Here is a 6,403-nt window from a genome sequence, read left to right as displayed (position 1 = left end):
GCAAAACTCTGAGTTTTGAGCTTTTTTTTTTTTTTTTTTTTGAGACGGAGTCTTGTTACCCAGGCTGGAGTGCAATGGCGCGATCTCGGCTCACCGCAACCTCCGTCTCCTGGGTTCAGGCAATTCTCCTGCCTCAGCCTCCTGAGTAGCTGGGATTACAGGCACGCACCACCATGCCCAGCTAATGTTTTGTATTTTTAGTAGAGATGGGGTTTCACCATGTTGACCAGGATGGTCTCGATCTCTTGACCTCGTGATCCACCCGCCTTGGCCTCCCAAAGTGCTGGGATTACAGGCGTGAGGCACCGCGCCCGGCCGAGTTTTGAGCTTTATTCAGAAAATACAGCCATCCACACCCCTGGCCATTCCCCAAGGCCTGTGAAATAATCCAGAAAAATTTATTTGCAAATCAAGTTTAACGGCTAGAAGCATCCTGAATCAACGTCTTCAAAAGAATATTTTGGGGCCAGTGAGGTGGCTCACACCTGTAATCCCAGTAGTTTGGGAGGCCGAGGAGGTTGGATCGTCTGAGGTCAGGAGTTTGAAACTAGCCTGGCCAAAATGGTGAAACCCCGTCTTTACTAAAAATACAAAAAAATGGCTGGGCACGGTGGCTCATGCCTGTAATCCCAGCACTTTGGGAGGCTGAGGCGGGTGGATCATCTGAGATCAGGAGTTCGAGACCAGCCTGGCTAACATGGTGGAACCCCATCTCTACTAAAAATACAAAAATTAGCCGGGTATGGTGATGGGTGCCTGTAGTCCCAGCTACTCGGGAGGTTGAGGCAGAAGAATTGCTTGAACATGGGAAGCTGAGGTTGCAGTGAGCCGAGATCGCACCACTGACTGCACTCCAGCCTGGGCAACAGGATGAGACTCTATCTCAAAAAACAAACAAACAAAAAATTAGCCTGGCATAGTGGCACATGCCTCTTGTTCCCAGCTACTTGGAAGGCTGAGGCAGGAGAATCACTTCAACCCGGGAAGGGAAGGTTGCAGTGAGCCGAGATCGCACCACTGACTGCACTCCAGCCTGGGCAACAGGATGAGACTCTATCTCAAAAAACAAACAAACAAAAAATTAGCCTGGCATAGTGGCACATGCCTCTTGTTCCCAGCTACTTGGAAGGCTGAGGCAGGAGAATCACTTCAACCCGGGAAGGGAAGGTTGCAGTGAGCCGAGATCATGCCTTTGCTTTATTTTACTTCATTTTGGACAAACTAAGAGCAAGACTCTGTCTCAGAAAAAGAAAAAAAAAAAAGAAATATTTGGGGGAATTTTGATGTTGGAATTAAGCATTGCAAAAGATCTTGCAGTCCCCATGATGAGGAAATGCAACAGCTCAGACTGAACTGTGCCTCTGGGTTGGAATCAGAGGAGCCAGAAGGGACCCTTCGAGTCTAGTGTTTTCATTCACAGATGGGAAACTGAGGCCAAAGAGGGCCACAAGGCAGGGCAGTTAGAAAACAAGTCAGGAACTTGCTAGGAAGAATCTTTTGCAATTTCAGAACTTCTCAGCATTGGAAATGGGTTCATACCCCAAGTCTATGGACACAGAAGCAGAAAGCTTATTGTCCTGGACATCCCTACACCTTGGCCAGAGCCCAAGCAGCCAAGCCCGGAAACCAGTGTCCAGTGATTCTCTTTCCTAGTTTTTTTTTTTTTTTTTAAGACGGGGTTTTACCGTGTTGGTCAGGCTGGTCTTGAACTCCTGACCTCAGGTGATCCGCCCGCCTTGGCCTCCAAAGTGCTTGGATTATAGGCGTGAGCCACTACGCCCGGCCTCTTTCCTAGTTTTCTTTTTTTATTTTATTTTATTTTATTTTGTTGAGATACAGTCTTGCTCTGTTGGCAGGCTGGAGTGCAGTGGCATGATCTTGGCTCACTGCAACCTTCGCTTCCCAAGTTCAAGTAATTCTCCTGCCTCAGCCTCCCGAATAGCTGGGACTACAGGCCTGCACCACCACATCCAGCTAATTTTTGTATTTTTAGTAGAGACAGGGTTTCACCATGTTGGCCAGGATGGGATGGTCTCAATCTCCTGACCTCGTGATCTGCCTACCTTGGCCTCCCAAAGTGCTGGGATTAAAGGTGTGAGCCACTGCACCTGGCTCTTCCCTGGTTTTCTTCAGCCAGACATTCATTGTAGAACTAGGAGTTTATTAATAATGGTAATGGGACCTTGCATCATCCAGGCCTTCATTCTTTTTGGCAGACCCTCCCAGCTGGGCACAGTGGCTCACACCTGTAATCCCAGCACTTTGGGAGGCCAAGGCAGGAGGATCACTTGAGCTCAGGAGTTCAAGGCTGCAGTGAGCTATGATCATGCCACTGCACTCCAGAGCCTGGGTGACAGAGCGAGACCCTGTCTCTTAAAAAAAAAAGGAAAGAAAAGAAAAGAGAAAAAAAAGCAGGCTCTCATTGAATCCTCACAACCCTTTAAGGTAGTGGTAGTAGGGCTGGGGCTTCTGTTCTTGTTTCACAGATGAGGAATCTGTGGCTAGGAAGGCTTAAGGGATTATCTCAAGGCAACAGAATCTGGGCATTATTAGTATGTGGAGGTTTTGCTGTCTAATCTGTTAATGCATTCAGTAAAAAATTTTTTGAGTGCCTATTTCCTGCTGGCTGCTATGGGTGCTGGGGTTGCAAGGATGACTTGATGTGGTCCTTGCGCTAGAGGGGCTAACATTGTGGTGGAGGAGGCCCATGTGGTAGACAATAAAACACGGGGGGGACGGAACTTTCTGCTGTGATAGAAGTGTTTTCTATCTTGGTAGGGATTCGGGTTACATGGGTGTTGCATCTGTCAAAACTCATTTAAATGTACACATGATTTGGCCATTTCACTATAAATTTGACCTAAACAAAACCAAACCAAACTGAATGCTCTGGGAGGACTATGCCTAGCATGACCTTGGAGAGGCCCAGTTGGCTGGAAGCAGCCAGGTTGCCCATGGATCCGAATCCACTTTTGCTATCGGGTGTGGCTGAGAAGTTTTCCCATGGGGGTGTAGACGCAGGTGGCCCAGTGGCTTGATGCCCAGAATACCGGGGAAGCACTGAGGAGGGAATTTCAGAGGAGGGATATTTAAGCTGAGTCTCCAGAGTGAGCACAGTTGGTCAAAGGCAGGCAGGTAGTAGGCAGAGGGAGGTGGTTTCCGAGCAGTCCTTGGTGGAATGTGATTGTCTGAGGTCGCCCACACGGAAAGGTTGTATCCTTACTCCAGGTCCCACCTGTGGTTGGCTTCAGAGAAACTCATTCTCGTTGGGATTTTTGAAGCTGCCTCCCAGAAAAGGATCACACCACTGTGTCACGAGGCCATGGCCTGATCCTCATGCTCTTTGTCAACTGACTCTGAAGGGTTGGCCATGCCACATTCAGGAGCCAAGGTGGAAGTGTGAACCCTTTGCTGTCCAACATGCTTCCAGAAGGCCAGGCTTCCTGGTGCAGCCACTGGTTGGCCTGTTTTCTTCAGAATGAAGAGGAGAAGGGTCAGGTGTCGCAGGTCAGGTGTCGTAGGTCAGATCAGCCTGGGTTAGAATCCTGGTTCAGCAGTCAGGTGTGGTGGCTCCCATCGGTAATGCCAGCACTTTGGGAGGCCAAAGCAGGAGGATCACTGGAGCCCAGGAGTTTGAGACCAGCCTGGGCAACAGAGTGAGACCCTGTCTCTACAAAGAAAAAAAAAAGTTAGCTGGGTGCGGTGGCGCATGCCTGTAGTCTCAGCTACTCAGGAGACTGAGCTGGGAGGATCACTTGAGCCTGAGAGGTTGAGGCTGTAGTAAGCCGTGATCGCACCACTGCACTCCACTCAGGCGACAGAATGAGACTCTGTCAAAAAAACAAAAACAAAAAACCCCAGAATCTAGTTCTGCTACCGAACTAGCAGTGTGACTTTGGACAAATTGCTTACCTTCTCTGAGCCTCCCCAAGACTTTATGTTTCCAGCAGGAACAATGATGGTAGATGTGAGACGCACCAAGTACACATAGTAGGCGCTCACACAACAGTAGCTGCTCACTGGGTGATCCACGCTGGGGGCCTAACGATGGAATGGAAGTGAACACTGCAATCTTCTCGCAAAGTTTACAGCATAGGAAGCTTGTCCTTAGTTTCCCCAATATCCTCCTTCCCACCCCCAATTCTAGGAGCCTTTTGGGCGCCCCAGTCTCCGGTAGGGGCGCCCCCGCCAGCTCAGACCGGCGGGCCCCTCCCTCTGACTCACTGGGGGCGGCTCCCGGCCACGCACCTCCAGGGGGCGGGGGGCGGCTGAGACAGCGCCCAGAGCCTCGGATCCAGGCGTTGGCAGGCAAGTAGCGCGCTTCGGGGTCCGGTCGCCGGGGACCCGGGCTCCCCCTGTAGGGGTCGAACGAGCCTAACCCGTTGGGGGCGCCCCGCTCCCTCCTCTTCTCCCACAGCCGGGGGCCGCTCTTAGGGGCGCGCCGTCTCCTGGCTTCCCGTTAGAAGAGGCTAGAGAGGGTGGGCCCGTGCGAAAGGAATGCTTTATTTTACTTCATTTGGGACAAACTAAGCAGTAGTGCTCAGGGGAGACCACAAGGGTAGAACACTGTGCGTCTGGTAAAAAACTAGTTCTGGAGCCTAGTTACCAGATAACTCATTAGCATGTGCATTGAGCTCCTAGCGGCTCCCCAGAGTCCTAGGCTGAGTGACCGGCCCTTTTGTTTTGCTGCTGTTGTTTTTTGAGAAGGACTTTTGCTTTTGTTGCCCAGGCTGGAGAGCAATGGTGGATCTCAGCTCACTGCAACCTCTGCTTCCTGGGTTCAAGCGATTCTCCTGCCTCAGCCTCCCGAGTAGCGGGGACTACAGGCGCCCGCCACCACGACCAGCTACTTTTTGTATTATTAGTAGAGACGGGTTTTCGCCACGTTGGTCAGGCTGGTCTCGAACTCCTGACCTCGGGTGATTCGACCACCTCGGCCTCCCAAAGTGTTGGGATTAGGGGCGTGAGCCACCGTGCCCAGCCTAGTGTTTCTCTGTTAATGTGTAAACCTCTTCCCTTTTTTTTTTCTGTGGTGATGAGACCACCTTTAGCCTAGAGAGGCTTGAGTGTGAGGAAGTGATTCCCATTCATCCTTGTCCCTTCCGTGGGTCACAGAATCCAGAACTTAAGAGCTACTCAAGGTATGCCCTGGTGCAACCAAAATCAGAGAACCTTTCCAGTGCTGGGGCTGGGGATGGGAACAGGAGAGTGCTCTGTGGTTTAACTTTCTTTCCTCCTGTGAATAAATCCGGAACTAGGGGAGGGGCCAGGGACACTGATGCCTCTGGTGCTGCTGGCATGTTTACTGGGGTCCTTTAGTACATTCCCATTGCTGAGATGGATTGCAAACTAAAAGGAAGAGGAAAGAAGCCTGGATTTATTGAGCGTCTATTATTTGCTCATTAATCATAGAATCTCATTTCATCCTCACATTTAACTGTATGCCCATGTTATGGGTTGGGCACAGGAAGTCTCCAGGAGGTTAAGCCACTTGCATAGCTAGTAAGGAGCCAAATTGTCCAGCTCTTATGACGTGACCAGGTTAACCACCCAGCCTCTGGTTTTGTGGGGATAAGGCCCTGCTGGGATTCCAACCCAGACTATCCTTTTTTTTTTTTTAAATGATTATCTTAAGTTTAGGGGTACCTGTGCAAGTTTGTTATATAAGTAAACTCATGTCATGGGGCTTTGTTGTACAGATTATTTTGTTTCCCTGATATTAAGCCTGGTACCCATTAGTTATTTTTCCTGATTCTCTCCCTCCTCCTCCTACCCTCCACCAATCTACCAATCTGCCTTTTTTTTTTTTTAAGATGGAGTCTTGCTCTGTTGCCCAGGCAGTAGTGCGATGGCGTGATCTTGGCTCACTGCAACCTCTGCCTCCCAGGTTTAAGCAATTCTCCTTTCTCAGCCTCCTGAGTAGCTGGGATTACAGGTGCTTGCCACCATGTCCTGCTAATTTTTGTATGTTTAGTAAAGATGGGTTTTCACCATGTTGGTCAGATTGGTCTCGAACTCCTGACCTCAGGTGATCCACCTCCCTTGGCCTCCCAAAGTGCTGGGATGACAGGTGTGAGCCACTTCGCCCAGCCCCGTCTCAATTTTTTAAAAAGTTATTGTTTAGCTGGGCATGGTGACTTCCACTCTCTGTGTGTGAGGGGGCAGTCTCTTGTGCTCTCAGGGCCTCGGTGTCCTCCCGAAAGCCAGCAAGTGGGAGGAGACATGCTCTAGGGTCCTGTGACTATGATGTAGGAAGGATAGTTGCGTTGGGTCAACCCAGGATGGGCTGTCTCTCAGAGGGCCCAGGGCCCAGAAGGTGTGATGATAAGCATCTGGTGAATGAAAAGCAGACAAAAGAGTAGAGATCGGAGAGGCAAAAAATTAAAAAAAAAAAAAAAAAAAA

The 6,403-nt window shown here is 50.0% G+C and overlaps 1 protein-coding gene across 1 annotated transcript in view; it reads left to right on the top strand.

The window, feature by feature from the left end:
• Positions 1–4,219: 4,219 nt before the first annotated feature.
• Positions 4,220–6,403, top strand: part of CAPG (capping actin protein, gelsolin like) — an 18,283-nt gene continuing 16,099 nt past the window's right edge. Inside the window, exon 1 of the mRNA XM_017517967.2 lies at positions 4,220–4,308. The gene's annotated coding sequence lies outside the window, so the exon portion shown is untranslated. The remainder of the gene's footprint in view (positions 4,309–6,403) is intronic.

The sequence above is a fragment of the Cebus imitator genome, unplaced genomic scaffold (genome assembly GCF_001604975.1).
Source record: "Cebus imitator isolate Cc_AM_T3 unplaced genomic scaffold, Cebus_imitator-1.0 Scaffold655, whole genome shotgun sequence".
Classification (NCBI taxonomy): Eukaryota; Metazoa; Chordata; class Mammalia; order Primates; family Cebidae; genus Cebus; species Cebus imitator.
Note: the sequence above shows the minus strand (reverse complement) of the source record. Positions and strands in the feature narration are given on the sequence as shown.